Source organism: Saccopteryx bilineata, chromosome 1 (assembly GCF_036850765.1).
Source record: "Saccopteryx bilineata isolate mSacBil1 chromosome 1, mSacBil1_pri_phased_curated, whole genome shotgun sequence".
Lineage (NCBI taxonomy): Eukaryota > Metazoa > Chordata > Mammalia > Chiroptera > Emballonuridae > Saccopteryx > Saccopteryx bilineata.
The window spans coordinates 244,701,939-244,725,348 of NC_089490.1; the positions used below are offsets into that span (position 1 = coordinate 244,701,939).

Consider the following 23,410-nt stretch of genomic DNA (forward strand, 5'->3'; position numbering starts at 1 on the left):
GGAGCCACAAAAAAGTGAGGAAACAAATTGCTTAGTAAAGAGAAAGATGTTTTTCAAATGTCTGTTTTCTTTCCCGCTTTTTCTTTCTTTCTTCCCTCCCTGCCTCAAGCATTTCTAACAACAATCTCCCCCAATCTCTGCTCCTTCTGAGTTAATGCTTGTGGAAATTTTCGTTATCTGCCTTTGTGGTTTGTCCTCTTTGAATTATGAAAGAGTTAGAGAGAAAAAGATGGTCTTCTTGGGCTCTACACAATAATGTGCTGAAAAGCAAAGAGTTTTTGGACCAACCTCATATCTAGTAATAGGTTTGATTGATTGATTTCATCGTTCAAGTGACAGCAGGTTTTGAACCTGTAGACCCAGGCCTTGAAAAGGTATGCAGTAATTCTCCCACCACCTAAACTCTTCTGCTACCAAATAGATGTTCCAACTGTCCCTTACAGCTCAGCCCCAGAGCATGACTGAATGAGGAGGAGCATTTGGAAAGTATATCTCGTTTGCTGGAAACACCAAGACATCAAAGCAAGGAATGGTGGAGGTTTTTATAGCATAGTTTATAGTTCCTCGTATCCCGGTGCCTCAGGAATTTGCACCACTGGACCAAGGAGTCCTTTCATCTGGTTCCAAAAGTAAACCATCACTAGGGGACCCCAGCAGCTGTTTATAAGGCTCGCAAGTGTATGGAAAAAGTATTCGTGTTAGAGCAAATTATGTATACCTGCTTTTCAAACTTTCTCAGGAGTTCAGAGCAAATAAAAGATTCGTCTGAGCAGGAATCTTTTTAAGCTCTTATGTTAAAATACAACAAAACAACAACAAAAACCTTACTGACATTTTTCAATGCCTTCATACAATTCCAATCTATTTATGGTCTTCTACTCTACAGGACTATTGAGTCTCATCACTCCAAATCAGCAAGTTAATATGGGAGCATCACTTGAAAAGTGTGTCATTTTGGGACTACCTGGATTTGTTTGAAGTTCCCTGCTCCTCTCTCTATATCCTTATCCATGGAAGACAGATTCTGTTGGTTCTCCTCCAGATTTCCTTGGCTGGCTGATGCACCTGATCCTCAGGTTTTTAAAAGTTCTTTCTGAAGAATTGCATAAGAGACATTTGGAGAGATAGAGGAGAAATATGAGGATGATTCATTGCCTTTTCCCATGCAGTGCCTTGAAGGCCATGCAAAAAGGCAATGAACCATCCTTACATTTCCTCTCTGTCTTCCAAGATGTCTTTTATGTCATTGGGGCTGATATGTTCTTATTTTTCAATGCACCAAGTGACATTCTAGGTAAGGATATAATGTTGCAATGGTCAATTCACTCATCTAGTATGTCTGCTATTATGAACAGTAAAAAAAACTATTTCTTTATTTGATTTACAACAGTGAGCAAATTGTACATGTATGTGTTTGCGTGACATTTTTAAAGTTCATTTATTGATTTGGTAGAGGGAGAGAGAAACAGAAATGTCCACATGTGTCTGTATGTGCCCTGATTGGGGATTGAACCCTAAATCTTTGTGTATCAGAACAATGCTCTAGCCAATCGATTTATCCGGCACGTATGAATTTGTGGGCATATGATTTCAATTTTAATGAATTTTAGAGTTTGTCAACAGCAAAAATCTAGAAAAGAAACAAGCAGAAAAGTAGACATGTGCAGAAACAAACAGGGGAGGGGATCCCCAGAATGACTGAGAAAGTAGAAAAGCAGAGGGAAGGGGTCAGGATGCATGCCTGGTGAGACTTGGCCGCAGTTAGCTCTTTGATAAGAAGCAGATCCAAATTCTTTATGACCAAATAGGTCATTTTCCTTTTGCTGCTTCTTTGACACCCATGCTTCTAACAGTGGTGGTCTTTACCAGCGAGGCACTCCTACCAGTCCTGCCTCTGGCTTCCTTTCTTGTTTTTATTCATTTATTTATTTATTGTTGTTTTTATTCATTTATTGTTGTTTTTATTCATTTATTGTTGTTTTTATTCATTTATTTATTTTTTTGTTGTTTTTTTGAGTATGGTGCTGCTGTCTTAACACCTTGATGCTCATGCATGCCACAAAAGTTACATTTGACCACAGAAATTTAAAGGATTACTTTTTACAAAGAAAATATAGTTTGAAAAGTTGCAGGTCTTGACTAAAATTTACTTTGAAAAACATTAAACTCAGTCAAGTAGTTTTGACTTTGGAGCGAATCGTGTCACTTAAAGGTATTGCTCTGGTGTCATCAGAGCTCCAATTACCTCTGCCCTTTGTTCTTGCCTTTTCTTATCTACCTGTGAGTTAAAATATGAACCCCACAAAGTATGTTAGCTCCCTGGATAGCCCCTGCAGGGTCAGACTGAACCGTGGACACTGCATATTGTCTCACTTATAATTTAGAAATTGAGATGCCTTAAATATGAATTGGGGACTACCAATGTTTAACAAGTGTGCACCATATTTTATCAATTCCCTAAGATTTGTTTTCTACAGATGGAATTTGTTATGTCAGAGGATGCCTTAGGTCAGGGGTCCCTAAACTTTTTACACAGTGGGCCAGTTCACTGTCCCTCAGACCATTGGAGGGCTGGACTATAAAAAAAACTATGAACAAATCCCTATGCACACTGCACATATCTTATTTTAAAGTAAAAAAACAAAACGGGAACAAATACATTATTTAAAATAAAGAATAAGTAAATTTAAATCAACAAACTGACCAGTATTTCAATGGGAACTAGGCTCCTCTCACTGACCACCGGTGCCCCTTCCAGAAGTGCAGTGGGGGCCAGATAAATGGCCTCGGGGGGCCGCATGCAGCCCGCGGGCCGTAGTTTGGGGACCCCTGCCTTAGGTGGTAATCCTTACGGCAACTTCTGATGTGCATACGAACTCTTTAAAATCATTGGGCCACTGAGGTATGTAGTGCACAGAGTGACACAAAGATCATGTCTGAGGCAGACACCATGATTTCCAAAGGGCCCATTTTCTACCTCTTCTCCCTCTGAAGGTATAGGAACGGATATGATGGTTCTGAATGACTGGTGAGTTAAGAGCTAAGCCAAGGCTGTTTTACACATTCTTGTGGAAATATTTTACCCAGTCTCCCAGCAAAGAGTGCAGCTGAGATAATTTTATTTCATGTGGCATGGATGATTTAAAAATCTACATCCAATAAACACAGCACAGACCTTATATGTGATTACACGCATATGTGTACTATGTATGATTTTTTGTATATATGTATGAATATGCATGCATGAATTATACATACACACACACATATATGTATATATATGGAGTTTTGGCACACTGCTATGTGTTAGTTTTTTCCCTCTGACCATATAACTCTATTTTAAAGATGAAGTAAGAAGGCTTAAAAATATTAATTAAAGAAGCCAATCTTCTCTGAGTCATGCAGTGACCTCCCTCCACCCTACCCCCACCCTGCCTCCGCCCATTCTTATTTTTGTGTATTTGGCCCAAACACTTTTCTTTAATGAACAGAGATTTCCTTTCCAAGAAATGAGCCCAAAGTCCAGACTGAAAAGGTGAAATGCTAACGGGTGGTGTCTAGTTTATCCAAGTTGATTTCTCCAGTTGTATGTTACATACATCTAGGATCTTACTGGTAGCTTAAGAGTCAATTTCTCAGCAAAATTTCCCCCTCCATCTAAGAGAACAAGAATGACCATTAAGAAAAAAATATGTATGAAATCATACTGCTAAGAACTTTTATGCTTCCCCCCCCTTTGGTAGCAGGAAGACCTTTGTCTTGAAAAGGTAAAAGTAGCAAGAACTTTATCCTTTGGCTTAAACATTAAACAGAAATATATCCACTTAAAACTTTGGCCCTGAATGAGTAGACAGATGGGTTTGGGTTCAGCCTGAGGAAAAATTGGATGGGTTCCCTCCAAGTATGAAAGCGGGCAGAGGGCACAGTCTTGTCCTTTCAGGACACAGGTTTGATCCAGAAAAAGTAAGAGGTTTTATCTCTGAGTCTAAAGACTCAAAAGAGGATGAAAAAAGCAGTTATAGTTTTTAATACTGGGTTCCGTATTGTTTGTGTCACAATTTAAATCATTTGTTCACAGTTGGCCACAAGACGTCAGTCTATTCCATGCTAGAAGTATACTTTTTCTGAAAACAAGAATTGACACTAAGTAATTGCAGATTTACAGTGACTAGCAGTCTGGTCTTGCTCTTTGTCACTGCTTTCCTCTTTCAGTCTGGAGGAAGTGGCTGAGAGAGAAGAGGGACAGTGTGGGAGGCGACTCTGTGACAGTAACCTGTTAGATTGAGGCTGGCTTCTCCCCAGTGGAAGGGTGATGAAAATACTTTAAACAGTTGCCAACAGCTCAGTAGAAAGTATCTGACATCTCACCTACATCAACAAGCAAGAGTTAAAGGTTAAATCACACACACTCAAGTGCTGGGAAAAAGGATATGCTTATGTTATCAACTTTCTTTGTTCTAGGTCAGCCTTATGTCAACAAGGAGACACATCCCCTGGTTGGAGCCACCAGGACAATAGAGGCTGATACACGGTTTGTGCATGAGTGACCAATCTCCTTCTAAGCATTTGTAGTTTGCTTCTGGTTTCATGGGCTTCTTCACAATATTTTGCCTGCTTCCAGATCCCTATGTATTTGGAATAGTTGGTGATGGCCAATCCAGATTCTCCATCCCAAGCACATAGTTTAGTTTAGGAGGAGGAAAACCTGGGAAAAGAAAGATCTTCTTCTTTTCATGCATTTCCTTTGTTGATATCAAACTCAGTGAGCATGCACCCTAAACTCCTTAGGCTGTGGTGGGGCAGGGAGCGCTACTTTACATAACTGATGTTCACACACTAGAAGGGCTTTGCAGGGAAGGCATTTAGTGCCTTTTACCGGGACATAATGAAAGAAAGCTTGGGCCAGTGATTTTTTGATGAGGTCAAGAAAGATTTAAATTAAAATTTGTGAAGAAAAGAAAATATAGCCAGGAGAGCAATCCTAAAATATGGCTCTGGAGACCAACACATGTGCCATGAGAGAAAAACATAGTATAAAACATGCATCTTAGTTATTGCAGGTCAAGGTCCCTTTTAAGAATCTGGTGTGAGCTATAGATTATCTGCTTACACTAAATTTTCATGACTATGTTCAGAAGGATCAGAGACTCCATAGAAGTCCAACAGCTTCATGAACCACAATTAAAGTGCCCCTGATGTTAAAGGTTCTTGTAATATTGGGGTACACCAAAAGGCAGCTGCCATTGCTCCCGCCATATTTTGAGAGTTAAACTGAAAATCAATACACAATAGTTAAAAATAGCACCTTTAAAACTAAGTGCTTTATGAAAACAAGGATCTGGACACCACCCCCTCCACCCCAAAATAATGTGCATGAGAAAGGTTGGCTCTTTCTTGCTTCACATAATCTGTGTTTCCTATAGATTTTGTACAGCTGTTATTTGCTAGATTCTTTTCATATGTTAACACTGTCATTTAAGTTACAAAGTTGTTTGCTGTTATTTCTGTCCAGAAAACATTTGCCCAGGTCTATAGACTTGTTTTGTTTCTACTCCCTGTGTTAGAAATATGTTTAATTTGGAGATGGATACATGAAACCATCATTGTCTGATGCCATGAGATAGTGGCTTTGGCTAAAGAGCACCCTTTATCTTGATTTGGGGTTCACCAACAACTTGATGAGTTTTTATGTAGCATTACATTATTGTAGGTATTTCAAAATAAAAACAAGATTATTTCAGACCTACAGTAGTTTTTAGGTCTTATTATTTAATGTTTTAAAAGGAAATTGTGTGTTTTTATTAAACCATTTTTGATAACTACATTCCATTAAAACTGGTTTTCTTTGAAATATTTAAAAAATGCATTTAAAAAACATTATTCCGAGAAGTAGTCCACAGGCTTTGTCAGACTGCTAAATGGGTCTATGACACAGAATGTTTCAGAAAAAAATACCCTGGCTAAAAAGTGACAGAAATAAGTTTTCACTGGTGCTTGATGGATATTCGAGGTGGGTAGATTTGCTGGAAACATTGTAAATGTGCCATTGTCCTTGTATGAATGGAAAGCGGCAGAGTAAGTGTGAAGATGTCCAGCACTCAACAGAGGATTCTGTAAGCTGTTTGGACTAGAGGCTGGCTGATTTGGCTGCTGGAATACGGCTGCATCTGCCTTGAGCAGATGGTTCCTGTAAGGCATTTGCCTGAGTCCCGGGGGCAGACGCTGAGCCTTTATCACATTTATAAGCTTATGTGACTGTATTTTTTTTTCTTTTGGTCTGGTTGCTATTAAATGTTGAAAAGAGTGTCTGAATTTAGACTGACACTTGCTTTCACTCAGCATCCCCATGTGGCATGGTTTGGCTGTTGGTGGAGAGAGCCTATCTATCTGCCTCTGACCATCGGAGGCTATAGATCCTACCAAAAGAACTTGACAGTTTGGAGCAGCCAAACTGGCTTATAGCAGTTAGTCTTCACTTTTTTGTTTTAAATTAATCAGAGCATTAAATATTGCTGTGTTTTCCATGGGCGACTGGCTTATTTTTACTTTCCAACACTGTAAATCTTGGAATTGCTTTCTTTGCTCTTGGTATTGACCATTTGAGAGTTAAGTGTTAAATCTGTTGACTGCCTGTAACAAGTGTATAAAATTTCATGGCGTAACTTTTGTGCTTCTATTTCAGTCTTAGGAGGCAGCACCGTGAGTGATGAAGAGCATGAACTCTGGAGACAGACCACTTGGGTTTGGATTGACTAGCTCACTAGTCAAGTGATCTTGGATATGTTAACCTTTTTGTTCCTTATCAATTCTCATAGGTTGTCTGTGACTGAATGAGGTAACACATGGGAAGCACTTAGAACAGTGCAGGGACATAGTAAGAAGGAATAAGTGTTAGATAGTATTCATGGCTTTATCTTATTTCCATAGACTATTTCTTCTTTAACACATGTTTTCTTACTTTATTTGTTCATTGGAAACTTCCTACTGTATAGAATACATGTTTTGTAAACATCTCAACTCCTTTTGGCATCCTGATAGCAGTGTGGGAGATGGATCTGGAGAGAATGGGATTAGAAGTCATTTAGAAGAATATAAAAAGAATCCATTTGATAGAAGATAACCAGAAGAGTAGCCATAGGGAGGCTGAGATAAAGAGGGACTGAAGGTATTTATGAGATTGAGTAGACAGGACATGGTGACCCACTGTGTGCAAAAGGTCAATAACAGAAAAACTGAAGTGATTCCCAGTTTGCTAGTTTAGATGACTAGGCAAATAATGGTACCATCAATTAAGCTCAGTGTCATGAAGGTGGTTAGAGGTACTGACACATTGTGAGTTAAAAGTTTGGACCATGTAGAATTTGAGGGTTTTTTAAATGGAATAATTCAGTGAAGCCTAGAAAACAATTCAAAATAGTCATCTAGGGCTCGAGAGACATTATGAAGCTGAATACTTTGGTTTAGGATCTAGCAGAGTATATATTTTTAGCAATGATTATAGGTAAAAGTGCCCAGTAGTAAGTGAAGGACAAAGGACTTTGGGAAATGCACTTGAAGACAAAGGCTGCAATTCATGTTTGTATTTACAGTTAGGACATGAGCCCAGACCCTGGCATGGAGGAGATGCTCAATAAATATTTATTCCATGACTTACCAAATGAGTGAGTGGAGAAGTAAATAGAAGAAAGCCTCAGCAGAGACTGAGAAAGAGCAGTTAAAAAGATGGCAGAGCACTAAAGGAGAGTCATGTTTTTTAGAAGGCAAAAACGCAAAGTTTTAAAAATCCAACTACAATCATCGTTATGGCGTCTTGGGTGACACAAAACCCTGACAGTTAGTGCACAGGATGTCAGAACTAGGACTCAAGAGTGTGGGAAGTTAGAGTTCAGTCTCCTTGTTATTTACTAAAAATATATGTAAAATCTGAACTGAGATTCAGAAAATCAAATGCAGAAGTGTTAGAAGCAGATGACCTGGTTTAATCTCATTCCTGGGGTTTAATAGTACTTTGAAAGTTTAATATAAATTCATACCCTGGTCTGGCTGCCAAGGTATGCAATTAATAAAAATATCCCACATGGAAATATGGTGATAATAATAGCTTAATATATGTCACAGATACAATTTGGTACAATATACTTTAAGAGGCAAAATAAGACTAAAATAAAAACTATAGCATATTCAGGGGACAACCAGTAGAATGAAGAAGGGTCTGGAAGTCCATCATTTGCTTGAAGATTGGTGAAGGGAAGACCCAGGAGGGACAAGGCATGTCCCAGATTTTTGCTAATCTTACTTTGTATAGTCTGACTTAGAGCAAAGGACAGAGATATAGGAGCCATGGACTGAGAGAATCCAACCCACTCTGAGAAAGAAGTTTTCTACAGTTGTCCCTCAACGAATTCAAATAGTGAACTCTCTCCTTTGTTTATTGATTGATCTAATATTTGGGGGCACGTACCGATGTTCCAAAGATACACATTCCTGGATGGTAGCAATATAATAGCAAATCAGTCAGACATGACCCCTGCTCTGCTGGAGCTTACTTAAATTCTAGATTCATTTTATTTATCCAGTTTTTATTGGATTCATGCCTTCTATTAGATTTGTCTTATACCTCAGGAATATAGTGAGAAAGGTCTCTAATCTCATGATCTTTATGGGTTCCTATTTTCCTGATCTTTACAGTCTGTGGGGGAAGAAGAAAAAATATGTATAAGGTCCTGGCCAGGTGGCTCAGTAGATAGAGTGTCATCCCAGAGTGCTGAGGTCGAGGGTTCAATCTCTGGTCAGGGCACAGGCGACAAGCAACCAATGAGTATATAACTAAGTGGAACAGTGAGCTAATGTTTCTCTCTCTCTCTCTCTCTTTCTGTCCTTCCACTGCTCCTTTTCTTTCTCTCTCTCTCTCAAATTAATGGAAGAAAATATGCATAAAGTAACAGGCTAAATGACCATCTGTACTGTGTAGCAAGATAAATTCTAAAAGAGAGAAAATAATCAGGGAAACTAGTATAATTTGGTAAGGTCTGGAACAGTCTCTCTGAGGATGAGTAGATTGAAGGTAGGCATGGAGGGAATAGCAGGTGCAAGGTCATGTTCAAGGTTCTGAGACAAGGTCAGAGTCACCGGGGCAAGGTGAACAAGGAGATGAAGTTGGTGAGGTGGGAAATTGTAAGTCCAGCCCAGTCTATGGGCCTTTGTAAAAATAAGTTTTATTCTAAATGTAAGGAGAAGCCTCAAAATTTTAATGAGGATAGTAATATGATAAAACAACATACATTAAAGAAAAAGTAGCCCTCTGAATTCTGTGTGGAGAATGTGTCAAAGAAGGGAAAATTAAATGTAGAGAAAATCAGAACTCCATCACCTCAGTTTAGATAAGAGGTAATTGTGTTTTGGAAGAGCTTGGAGACAGGAAAGATAGAGAGGAGTGGATTAATTCAATGTGTATTTCAGTAAGTTTAACAGTAATTGGGGACCTGATTTGAGCTGCAGTGATATAGTAAGGGAGTTAGGATGAGGAAGACCTTGAGTCTAGCTGAAGGATCTCAAGAGTGTAGCTCCTATAACTGGATGCATTCTGAGAGGAGTCTTAGAGGAGCTCCATGTTTGGGGGGTGATGGGGAGATGATTATGAGTATGAGCTCCTTATGGACAGTTGAAGTTTGTGGGAAGGACTCTGGAAATCCAACTGATATAGGAATTCACTGACATGTCCCATTTGGGTAAGTTGTGTGGACAAAAAAAGGGGGCATTATGGAAAGTAACCTTACAGGGTCATCTGATCATAAATTCCTAATTGGGCTGGTCATGGTGGGTAGTTATGCCCCAGGTCTACAACTTCTTTCATAAAAGCTTTTAAGCCAGCCCTGTCCATTGTACTTGTGCATCTGGGTTAATACACCTTTGAGATGCCAGAAGTCATGACCCCCGAGAAGGGGGTATTAATGCTCAAGAGAGCATGTAATCTGCTTAACTATCTTAAAAGCCAATCCCCACCTTTCTCTCTCCAATTTTCTTACATTCCCTCCTTAATTTCAAATGCACAAAAGCTACAAAACTGTTGGCATTTGAGATCTTGCTTTCTGGCATATGTTGTCAGTTTGGCTCAAATAAATTCTCAGAAAAATTCTCTATAGTTTTTGACAGTTCTTAGGTCAACAGTTTATTATATTTCTTGGTGTTCAAGTGTGTCTGTGACTCCACTCTATCTCCCTTCCCTTTTTATGTCAAAGATGGAGGGAGAAATTGGAGTTCAAGTATTTTTCCTCATTTTATCAACAGAAAACAGCATGGCATTGACTTCTCAAGGCTTTTTTAAGGAGGGAATTCAACAAGTATTCATTCAATAATTAAGATGTTTTCTAGAGATGTGATTGTTTGCTGGCAATTTGAGAGAATTTATTGAAATATATGGTGCAGATATCTCTCCCATTGAATTATATGAGTCATAGGAGAAATTGAGAAATAGCCTCTAGACATCATTAAACATCAATGTTTGGGGATCAAACTGGTGGTGAATACAAAGAGAAGATCATTAAGTCAGGAGAGATAAGATAAGCATTCTTAAGAATTAAAGTATGCTTCAGCAACCATGACTAAAGGTCTTTCAAATTAACTTTTAAATAAGGATAGAGGGACTAGCCATGCAGAATGATGCCGAGTCTCATCTTTTTCCTTCAACCCAAATAAGTCATTTTTCATATACAGTCTCTCTCTCTTTTTCATTATTTTTTATTTATTTTTAATTGATTTTAATTTATTGTGTTTACATAGATTCTAGTGTTGCCCCAAATGCATCCCCCCTCCGTATTCCTCTCAACATCCCCCTTACCCCCCTTCGCACAGCGCCCTCCCCCCTTCCCTTCAGGTTTATCCCATCCTATCATCCCCTTTCCCTCTGTCCACTTTTCCTCTGGTCCCTTTGATCCCTCCCCTGTCTCAGTTCTGTTCTTCAGTTCGCTTTGTTCATTGGATTCTTCAAATGAATGAGGTCATATGATATTTTTCTTTTTCTGCTTGGCTTATTTCACTTAACATAATAGTTTCCAGGTCCATATATGTTGTCATAAACGGTAAGATTTCCTTCTTTTTCATGGCCCCATAGTATTCTATTGTGTATATGTACCACTGCTTTTGAATCTACTCATCCACTGATGGGACACTTGGGCTGTTTCCAGATCTTCACTATTGTGAACAATGCTGCCATAAACATGGGGGTGCATTTCTCCTTTTGAATCAGTGATATGGTATTCTTGGGATGTATTCCTAAAAGTGGGATGGCTGGGTCAAAAGGCAGTTCTATTTTTTATTTTTTGAGGAATCTCCATACTGTTTTCCACAGTGGCTGCACCAGTCTGCATTCCTACCAGCAGTGCAGGAGGGTTCCCTTTTCTCCACATCTCTCTCTTTTTAAAATTAAATTTATTAGAGTACTTTTAATTCACAGAACTGTACAGGTTTCAGGTGTACAACTCAACAAAACATCATCTGCATATGGTATCACTTACCTAACACCCCAGATAAAGTCTCTTTCCATCCCCATTGTCCCCTTCTCTGCCCACCTCCGCCTAACCCCTACTCCCTTTCCCTCCGCCCACCTCCGCCTTACCCCTACTCCCTTTCTCTCCGCCCACCTCCGCCTAACCCCTACTCCCTTTCCCTCCGCCCACTTCCGCCTAACCCCTACTCCCTTTCCCTCCGCCCACCTCCGCCTAACCCCTACTCCCTTTCCCTCTGGCCATTACCTCCTTGTTTTCTGTGCCTATGTGTTATGTATATATGATTTTCGACTAATCCCTTCACCTTCTTTTACCCAGTTTCCCCTACCTCCTCTATATAAAAATGTGTAATCTCATATAGACTCTTGATTCTCTACTTTTCAATTTAATCCAACAATTTAGTTTGACACCTTATTTCAACCCATCATCCTATAAGAGGGCTACTGAGATAGAGTTCTGCTTTTGCCTCCCTCTCTTTTATCATCCTGCACCCTACTTTTTCTAAAGTGATTCTTTTATAGCACCTCTCTTGTATTCAAAATCCTCCACCTGGTCCACGTATATGACAGTAAAACAATCCCACCTTTTTCGACTGGTGTAGGACCCAACCAATCCTATCAAGTGTATGCACCCCCCCACCACCATTCATTGTCACCCTCCCCTGGAACACCTAACTCCTCCCTGAGTCTACCCTTCTTTTAAGGTCAAGACACTCCTAGGACACCTGATCCTTACAGATTTTGTATTGCTTATCACTAGCTTCTCTATATCATTATGTACTCCCTATATACACATGGTGAAGATTTGTATCTGGGTTACTCTCCTCTATTGCAAGAGAACCCTCCCTTTGGTGCTTTCCTGTCCTATTTCCCAGGAACTCTCTCTAGACAGTGTCTGAGGTCAGTGGGATCTTTGAGGTCATCTCTATCTAGATTCAAGGCATTTTCCAGTAAGAAAAGAACATGGTCTAATTTTAAAGCCTAGTTTTGGAAGTAGGAATGAAGAAAGACAGCTTTTGCTAAATGCTCTGGAAAGTATACTGTGCAGTAAAATGCAAGGCATTTTATCTACTACCCAAATTAAAACGCAATAATAAAATGCAAGGAATTTTATTCTCTCTGTCTCTATTTTTGTTTTATTTCTCCTCTTTATTGAATTGATTGGAGTGACACTGGTTAACAAAATTATACAGGTTTTGGGTGCACAACTCTACCACACATCATCTGCACACTGTATTGTGTGCTCACCACCCCAAGTCAAGTCTCCACCCATCACCAATTAGCCCCCCTAGACCCTCTTCCACCTTCCCCGCTCTTTGTCTCTAGCAATCACCACTTTGTTGTCCATGAATTTATCTCTCTCTTTTTAAAAAAATTTCTGTTTCAAATCTTATTTTGTTTTATTTTATTTTTTTATAGAGACAGAGAGAGTCAGAGAGAGGGATAGACAGGAAGAGACAGACAGAAACGGAGAGATGAGAGCATCAATCATTAGTTTTTCATTGTGCATTGTGACACCTTAGTTGTTCAGTGATTGCTTTCTCGTATGTGCCTTGACTGCGGGCCTTCAGCAGACCGAGTAACCTCTTCTTGCTCGAGCCAGCAACCTTGGGTCCAAGCTGGTGAGCTTTGCTCAAACCAGATGAGCCTGCACTCAAACTGGCGACCTCAGGGTCTCGAACCTGGCTGCTCTGCATCCCAGTCCGACGCTCTATCTACTGTGCCACCGCCTGGTCAGGCTCTGTCTCAATTTTTAAAACCAACTTCCCCATTTCTTATACTGAATCATATTTTTTAGTTACTTTTCAGAATCTATTTTCTCCTTTAGTCTTTAATCACCTCTAGGCATATGTTGTTAGTCTTCTAGGCTCCTTTTATTCTTCCAAATCATCTGAACAGACTGATTTATTTCATTGTCTAACTTTTTCTCTCTTTTCAATAACACTAGATTTTCTTTTATATTTATCTATTTCTTAAACTTCATTTTATTCATTCATATTTTCCAGCTGAGTCAAGAGAGACTTCCTCTTTTCTCTTCCTATCTGCTGAGTCGTTCATTGCTAAAGACATTGCCATTTTCTATATAGAATGTATTTTGCAATTAGGTTACCATAGGGAGACAGTCTCTTTGTATTTCTCATTTTCCTGGCTAGTCAGTCATAATTTTGTGTCCATTTTTGATGTCAGATGTTTATTTGGAATTTAAGGTATGGTTTTATAATAAATTATTTCAGACTACTCAGGTTTGTAGTAAAATATTCCCCATTACTACATTACCTACTATTTACATTCTAGTTTAATTTCTATTTTTAATGGCTTTGAGCTATCTGATAATGAATGTTTTTGTTTTTCCTATACACAGCTCTACCATTTAAATTTCTTGTATCTAAGGGGAAAAGTTGCAGTCTCTTGTTCATAAGATATGGAGCAAACAGTATTGCCAGATACATTCAGAGAACTGGGGCTGCGGTCATTTTTAAAAATAAATAGATGTGCATTCACACCATTTTTCTTAGCTGTGTATTCACATCAGTTCTTTCTCAAATTAAGTGGTAGTTTCCTTCTCTCTGATTAAAACAAGTTCTTGTCTTAACAGTCCCTCCTAATCTTTTGGACAGCATTTGTTCAGCATTATTCTGGGCAGGCATAAATGCCCGAACAGTTGCCCGGATGTGAACTCTATCTGTCCTGGAAGTGGAGGAGGAAATGAATTTAGGCAAAGATTTTTTCATGCCAGTTCTAGCTGGTTCTCCTCCATACTGGCAACAATGTATTATGGGGACTACAAAGTCAAAATTCTCCTACCCTGAAAGACTATCAAGGTGCAAAAAGATAAAAAAATAAAAATCATTAATGTGAAATGGGCTACCTTTTCTATTTAAGTCATGATTTGAAACTATGCTTCTAATATTACTTATCAACTCTTTTGCTTTCTTGACCAGTAGTCCTTCTGCTGAAATATTGAATATATATCACTGCAGATTGAAGAGACTTTGGCTTTCTTTAACTAAGTAAACTGAACTGTCATTTGAAATGTGAGGTCTGAAGATTTTCATACATTTTGACATTTCATATCACAACTTGTCTTAGCTTCCTTTGTTTTGAGTAAATTGTAAACAACAATACTAAGAATAGCTTATATTTATTAAGCACTTAATAAATGCAAAGTACTGTTCCAAAAATTTCGTAGAAATTACCTTAATCCATTTTCACAATGATTCTGTGATGTATGTACTATTGTTATAATATCTGCTTTCAGGTGTGGAAACCAAGACACAACACTACTAATCAATTTGCCCAGGGTAGCTCAAGTCCACCTAGGGGAGCCAGTGTTAAATCTGGACTCCATTCCACATTCACTTAGTCACTACTCCACAAAAAAATCACAGTGATAGAAAAAGCGAGAACATTTATATTTGATAAAAGATTGCTTGACAAGATAAGAGGATAGAATTAAGAGTCCCAATTTAGTTAGTTTGATTTTCAGAGTCCCCCAAACGCTTGGTGAGGTCAGGAGGAAGGATGTTCATTGAATGCAAAAATTCCATGCCCCAACTTTATTCAAGAATGCGAGAGCCTAAATGCAAGTATCATGCTGATAGCAGCAGAGAAGCATAATTCTTTCATCTTAGTGAGAACACGGTATACAAAACACAAACTAGTAGCAAGATATTAGGGAGTTGGTAAGAATAGTTTGTTGCGAAAAGGGAGTATTGAAGAAGGAACAATGACTTGTTTAACTTTAAGCTCCTGGTGAAAAGATTATACTGATTCCAGTGTAGGTTAACATTATCCAGTTGAAATCATTCTTGAAACATAGAGGTAGTCTTATTTTTTGCCTGTGATATTTACCATTAATTCATAGATTTGAAAATCCAAACAATGGAAATTCAAGCCCTATATGGGTTCTGCATTTCTATTTAGAATCTTATGTATTTGAATGACAGCTGCAATGAAATGAGTAGTTTTCTCTGTTACTGGAAGTCTGACTCCAAGGGCCAGTTATTAATATTCATTCCGAATTCCTTGGCGTGAATAACAAAGAGGAATAGAAATAGATATTAATAACACTTGGGCTTTTAACATGCAGTACCCTAGATCTAAAAGAACCTAACTTTAGTTCTATAAATTATTCACTAAATAGACAAATGATTTTATTTCAGAACTGAATGAATGAGAATATAGAACAATGTTTAAAACCAATATTTTAAAGCTCTTAAATGTTATCTTTTGACTTTCATAATTACTGCTTAATCTAATTTAGATATTTTCATGGAGCCAAGTCATCCTATTCTCTCATAGACAGAAACCTACAGATCAGTGTTTTTCAATCACCCATCTGCAGGCAGGTGCCTGTTCACCAGAAATTTTGTGCTAGTCCGCAAAAGAGTTACTCATCCTGACTTCAACACTGCTATAGATGCTCATTAAAAATAGTGAGTTCCAGGTAACTGAAAATACCCAAGTCATTTTTCTGCCCAACTACAATTTAAGTTCTGAACACTATACCAACTGTGTAACATACGGTATCATATTTAGTCTTTGTCATAGTCCCACAAGAAAGCATTTCAACCATTCCATTTTACTTGAAGTGGTGAAGTCACTTCCCTCAGGACACAGCTTGTAAATGGCAGTTCCAGAGTTTGAATTTGAGTTTGTATGGTGTCCAGGTCTAGGTGTTTGCCTTGGTTGCCTCTCTGTGTAGGAGGGATTCCCACATTAGTTAAGAGGTAGAGTAGAGAAGTCTCTGGAGTTATAAAGGAGTCCATAGTCTTAAGAAAACATAAGTTTTATAGGTAGCGTCTTCTGGTTTAACTCTAATTTAGCATGTTTGCTTTCCAAAAGAGAGCCAAAAGGTGAAGCCCCAAGGGAGAAAGGAAGCAATCCACAGTGAGGTGCCCAGAAAAGTCTTCCCCTTTGTTCATCGCAACCATTCTCAGATCCAAGTTGTCCTTGATTCAGAATGAGATGAGAGCCAAGAGAAGTGGCAACAATATTACGATGGGATAAACATGGATGGGGGCTTGCAGAACCTGGATGACTTCTCCCAAGATTGAAGGCACATTAGTGCCTTGAGCACTGGACACAACTCATAGACCATGTCCCGGCTATCACCACCGTTCTTATCATGTGCCTGCTGTACAGTAGGCACTTAAATAATTTTATCTCCTCTCTCCTTCATTCTCTTTGAGTTCACACATATTCAGAGGCTTTCTTAAATTCCACTATTTTTTAGACAGAAATAACATAAAAGACATATTAATCTTATAATGTATCAGCTATGCCTATAGGAAAAAAGACTGCATATTTATAGGGTGGTCCACTGATCCAATCCTTCACAGAAAAATGCCATACTTTTGAAAACCTTTTATTCTTGATGTCTTTTTTTTAAAAAAGAAAATATGCATTTACGTGCAAAAATGGGACTAAAATGTTGGATAAATAAATATCCCATGTGCACTTTCTCATTCTATTTCAAACTGTTTGCTCTTTCAGCAAATAATCTGACTTGACATTTAGAAGCTTGGGGCATAGAGAGAGCCTTTACCATCCCATCCTTTTGTGTGCCTCCTGGTTATTTTGACAGTCCACTCAGTATAACTGAAGGAAGCTTTATTCCAGTGAACATGTACTTCACTTTCCATTGAACTATGACTTTAAAAAACCAATCTCTTAACTTCCTTTGGGGAGCCATGTGACTGACTGCCTTGTCAGCAAGCTACTTTTCCTGAATTGAAGTTATTTCCTTTCCTACAGAGAAAAATTGCTGCTATCACTTCCAAACCCTTCAGCAGTGGCCTTTCCATGTATAGTATATGCTCTTTTCTGTTTTTTTTTAAGTGGCGGCCTCTTCCTTTTTGCTTATTTGCTCAAAAATTGTTTATCCTAAAGAAAAATGTAAGGATATAAGCACATTTTATGCTCTGTGGAAAAAAACAACAACCAGCATTTGCTGAGATTTCTGATCCCAGAGACAGCTTAAAGTTCTCTAAAACATCTATTTTAAGATATCTATTTCAAATATCTAAACACAAGAAAAACAACGTCTGGCTGAAGCCAACATCACTCAAGCCCTTCCTAATTTCTTTATCTTATGAAAAAAAATGTGTGTTTTTTTTTCTATACAATCTTTAATGCCACGACTATTTCTGTCTTGTTGGACACTCTGCCTGCCTCTGGGCACTGCCCCATTGTGATTTCTTTCCTTGGTGACTTTCTCCCTTCTTCACTAGCTTGTCTCCTACCTCATTCAGTCCTTTGCCTGTTCTGTCCTTAGTCTCCTGCGTTTTCCCTGAATATTCCAACTGGACGCTCTCCCACCCACTCTCCTGGCTTCGTGCCTCATTGACACGTGGATTAGCCCTGCCTTCAGCCTAGATGTGTCTTCTGAACTCCGGCCCGGATACCTCCTGGGCAGCTCCTTCCAGATGTTCCCAAGTCACCTCAACATGAACACGTCAAAATCAACTTCCCCCAGATCTTCTTCTCAGCAAGCTTTTCCCATGTCCACTGTCTCAGTGAGAGTGTTTCATATACCCGGGCACCTGAGCTTTGACATCACTGAGCCATTCTCTTAATTTGACTATTGAAGATTTCTTCTATTTCTCCTTTCTTCCTTCCCTGTCTTTATACACTTAGGTCATGCACTCACTAACTCTCCTAGAATTAGCACAACTTGTTTCCCAATTCCCCACTTTCCCATCCCTCTTATAGTGATGTCCAAAACTTATTATTAAAATGACATTCTGTATATCATTCTTTTTGCTTTAAAACCTTGGTAATCCCCCATTTTATGTGCAAAAAAAACCCACACTCTCTCTAGAGAGATACTACAAAGTCATCAGCAGTTTGGACTCATTAGACTCTCTTCCAGGCTCCAAGAGTGTCCTTCACAACACTCACCTCGCTGCCCCAAAGGTGTACATATTAACTTCACCGTAATCTTTATATCTTTCTGTCTTGCACATTCCCCTACTGTCTCTGCCAGAAAGATTTCCCCCTATTTTCTCTTTCCACCTAATGATGGATGCCATTCATTTTTCAAGAGCCAGCTCGAATACCATCTTTTCCCTGAAGTCTACCCTTAAGGGAAAGATACATACTTTCTCCTCTCTTACAGCCCTGAGCCCCTTACCTTTATATATTCAGGGCTATAAACTATAAATAGTCCACAACAAGAGATGGCTTTTAAAGAGCAGGCATTATAGCTTCTTCTTTTCATTAGAAGAGTCTATCATCATGTCTGGCTTATGACAGAAATTGGGTTCTTATTTTTTTGCTAAATAAATTGAATTAATGGGTAAATAATGAAAAATCTTAAGAATGGTCCCACTGATTCCAAATACCTATGCTGAATGTTTATATGTTTACTCTATATTTTCTTTCTTCCAAAGGACTTTGTTGGCTTTCAATCTGTGATAAGCTCTTTGTGGGACTCCTACTACCCAAGGCAAGGGCAGAGGAAAAAGAAGTCAATAGCTGCACTGATGGCTACTGAAGTCACCGACAACATTTCCTATGAGGTGACAGATGTGGCCAGCTACAACCAGCTTCTGTCCCTCACATTATGAGACCAGCAACAAGACAGCAAAGCAACAAACCCAAGGATTAGTACAATGCAGTGTGTGTGACATAAGAAGCTACTCCTTCGTCTTTGCATGAGCAATGGAAATGGGGGTGCCTGGTCTTTCTAAAACCTCATTGGGAGGATCATTCACAAGACTGTTGTATAATTGAGTTCCCTCATTGGCATCTGCTGAGAAAAAGGGTTTGTAAATTTACATATACTTCATAGGTTCAAAGGAAATCGGTCTTGGAGAGAGAGTGCCTACAGGGGGCAGTGTGAACTCACCCAGTTAATGGTTAAGACAAGAGACAGCTGGGATGAGGTGGCCAGTTCTCAGAACCTAGCTGAGCTTGTTCCATCCCCATTCCAACCCTGTGTCCCCACCCACTCTGAATGGGAGTCTATGGCCAATAACAGGAGCTGAGGGGCTTGAAGAGGTTGAGGTACGAATCACTGTGGTACAAAGAGCCCAGACTTCTAATCCATGGAGAGAGCCAGAACCAGGACGCCTGCCTCCAAGAAGGCATCAGCAGCCAGGTTACGCTCACTGAGAGAGGTGGTGGCAGTTCCTGTTCTCACGACACACTTCCCCTCCCCTGCCCACCTGCCGCTCAGAACCTTGGAAGAGGAATCCCAGGAGGGGAACGAGACATGGTGGTGTCCCTGAGAGAGACTCCCAGTCAGGCAGGGTGCCAATTCATGCTTGTACCAGATAGAGTGAAGGAGGACAGAAGGTGAGGATAAACTCGCGTTTGATGACTGAACTGACCGAAGCTTAATATCTGAAAACAGCTGGAAAACTATGGAGCCGCCTCAGATGCTGTGAGAGGACCCACTACCCCGTAGAGAATTCATACTCGGTCTAGTAAAACTGGGAGGAATAATTTACAGATATAAAAGCTTCAAAGTTCTTACTGAGTTAACACTGCTTAACTAATCAGGTACATATGTAAACCCATTCAAATTCATAGAAAGCCTGCAAGGAGAGAACAAATAGTGACTCCAAATCACAATCAAAGCAAACCTTTCCTTACTAATTTATCCCTGAGTCCCACATGTAATGTCACTTTATCCCCAGTGAACCCTCCAGGTATCAGAGTATGGTCAGAGGCCCCATGGAGCACAGGAAGGATGCAGTCTTATTTTGACCCCAAATATAGTTCTGACTCAGTTAAAGGATGAAGCAAAGACATATGGCAGCTCTTACTTGGACCACAGTTTAGAATGAGCTCCTAGCCATCTGATGGATGATCTGGAACTTTCTGGAACCATTGAGATCACTGCTGATCAACATATTTGGAGGCATATGTCTGCAAGCCATCGATGTATAGAAATAGCTGATTTGTTTGTTCTTCTCTCAAGGGCAGAAATGTAAAGTATTTCATGATGTTATACGATATGAATAGTGATTTCTCCCAAAATGATTCTGAGAGAAGACCAGGCCCATCTTGAACTACTTGTGTCTAATTCTCTCAATTCTAATTCTCTCAATTCTTCCACCTCCACTTATATATTCATATTAGATTGTTTGCTTGTCGACTCTGTTCCTGACAGCCTCTATTAGTTTCAGTCTATTTTCTGGACAACTTCTTGGTTTCTCAGATGATTTTACCATGACCTGTCTGAAAATCTGAGGCACTCCATTATGACAGAATTCCTTGGGCTGTATGGAATCAGCCTTCAGGTTAGATGTATTACCCCTGCACCGAGTCAGAGAGCTCTCTCATTTTTAACTCTTTCCTTCAAAGATTCCGCTTCTCCTCTTGAATCCTTCATTACCTCCCTCTTCTCCTGGACTCAATTTCCCTGAACTTCAGCATTCCCTCTAGCTGACTCTTCTGGAAGCCAACATTTACATGCCATGCGCACCCTTGACAATAACGTAGACACAATATTCACAGAAATGTAGATGAGAACCACCAGAAATTGTCCATTTTTAGCCCCAGAAAGAGAAGGTGAGGATAAACTCGCGTTTGATGACTGAACTGACCAAGGCATAATATCTGAAAACAGCTGGAAAACTATGGAGCCGCCTCAGATGCTCTCAGAGGGCCCACTATCCCGTAGAGAATTTGTGCTTACATGGAGTCCTGCTAAGGCCAGAAGAAACCAAATAATCAGAGGTGGTGAGCCCGAGAAGGACCTAAATGTTAATAATCATTTTATTCTTGACTAAACAGTGGTATGTTTCAATGTCAAACTTCAAAACACCCCAACACAAAGGAGAGCAGAGATTTCTAACAATGAGCAGTGAGTTTTGGCCTTTCTACCTTCTTCTACTTTAGTTTTTAAATGGATCCAAGTAATCTGAAAACCAGAGCTACCAACCACCTAAGTCACCTGGGCACTATTGATATATACCATATTTCCTCATGTATAAGCACACGTTTTGGGAAAAAATTGGGGTCTAAAAACTGGGTGCATCTTATACAGTAGTTGTAGGTTTTTTTACTTACATTTCCTGCTTTTTCAAGCTTGTTTTTGAGCTCATTGTTGAAGATAGTGATTCGTTATCAGACACAGATGAGGACAAGCTAGTGGATGGGAGCTTTGATAGTGATGAAGAGCTGTATGAATTTTATGATAAATAAAACTTGAGTTCAATAACTTTATGTAATACATTTTTTTTTTTTTTACAGAGACAGAGAGAGAGTCAGAGAGAGGGATAGACAGACAGGAACGGAGCGATGAGAGGCATCAATCATTAGTTTTTCGTTGCGCATTGCAACACCTTAATTCTTCATTGATTGCCTTCTCATATGTGCCTTGACCACGGGCCTTGAGCAGAACGAGTAACCCCTTGCTTGAGCCAGCGACCTTGGGCTCAAGCTGGTGAGCTTTTGTTCAAACCAGATAAACCCTCGCTCAAGCTGGCAACCTCGAGGTCTCGAACCTGGGTCCTCTGCATCCCAGTCCGACGCTCTATCCACTGCGCCACCGCCTGGTCAGGCTGTAATACATTTTATTTCAAATCTCTGGCCCCAAAACAAAAGTGTATCTTATACATGGGGAAATACGGTACTTTGTAGAATGAAGATAGGTACGTTTCTGTGAGGTTGTTATAATGGCTCTTTCTTATGCCCTGGAAGCCCCACTTTAAATATCCAATTCCGTCCAAGGCTTTGGGATTGCAATATTCAGTACGAGGTGTCATTACATGGTGATGGAAGGAATCCTGAAATACCGTCATGCTTGGCGGGCTGGCCTGCAACTTGTACAAATATCTAAGGCTTATTTTTCTTTTGATTTAAAACATAACACAAAGGCTTTGCATTATAATCAGAGGTCGAACAGCCTGCTGGTGTCTGTAAATGTTTTCATCCCTTTGGTATTCCCTGGTCCCAAAAACAATGATCAGAGATCAGAGAGACCGTAGGCTGAATTTCAGAAATCACCTTGGTGGGAGAGGAAGCCACCCAGTTCTTTATCACAGCGCCCCCTGCTGCTTCAAAGTCAAGGCCTCAGCACCGGTGCCGTTTTCCTTTCAACTGTTGAGGGGCTCTGGAAACATGGCTGGAAAACATTATCCTCTGCTGAGCTGGAGCCAGGAAAGTCTCAGGAGAGAATTCCTTCCTGACATAAAATTAAACCTGGCTTCAGCATATCTTGGGGGGAGGGAGGGAAAGGAGGAAAACTTACCGTTGATGTTTCTTGGCTTGGCTTTCTTTCTGTTCCTAAAGCAACATTATTTTAAAAATCTAACAAAACCTGTCATCTGCCAAGCCAACCCAAGCCTTCCCAGTTTGCGCCAGCTTGGGGTTTCTCTGTCCTGCCCTGTTCTGTCGTCTGTCTCATTCCACTCAAACTTTGCAAAATCTACGTGCAAACAGAGGGATGCCTTTGACTTACCTGCAGCAGAAGTAGAAGCTGACTCTCTCTCTCCTGTGGAAGGGAACCCGGGGCTCAAACTCCCGCCAAGTCCCAGGCACGGTGGCCCCGAGGTGGTGGCAGAGCTCCCAAACCAAGGAGTGACTGAGCCTGCAGGTGACTTGTTCTTTTCAGCCTTGCACGACTTCAGAAGTGGCTCTGGAGCAACTGGCCCCAGGCGCTGTGTCCACAGGTCCAACTGGATGCACCGGTATCTTGAGCGGAAGCTCTGGACACTATGGCTGTAGGCGGCCTTGCTTCTCTGTGCTGGCTGTAGGTGGTGTGGCAAAGATCACCATGTGACCTGATGCCACTGCTAAGTGTCAGGTTATTGATTCACCCAAGGAACAGATGTTAGAATCACTGAGTTTTTAAAAAAAGAGCTGCCTTCATCAATTCTGTGCTAGGGGAAAGGTACCTTGCTTCTCAAGATGAGGCTGGATTTACCTTCCAAACCAGTACTGGTTTAGGGT

At 39.9% G+C, this 23,410-nt stretch overlaps 1 protein-coding gene across 2 annotated transcripts in view; it reads right to left on the reverse strand.

The window, feature by feature from the left end:
- Nucleotides 1–23,203, reverse strand: part of DAB2 (DAB adaptor protein 2) — a 184,319-nt gene extending 161,116 nt beyond the window's left edge. For both annotated transcript variants that reach the window (XM_066240182.1, XM_066240189.1), the window contains exon 1: nt 22,920–23,203. The gene's annotated coding sequence lies outside the window, so the exon portion shown is untranslated. The remainder of the gene's footprint in view (nt 1–22,919) is intronic.
- Between the last annotated feature and the right edge of the window lie 207 nt (nt 23,204–23,410).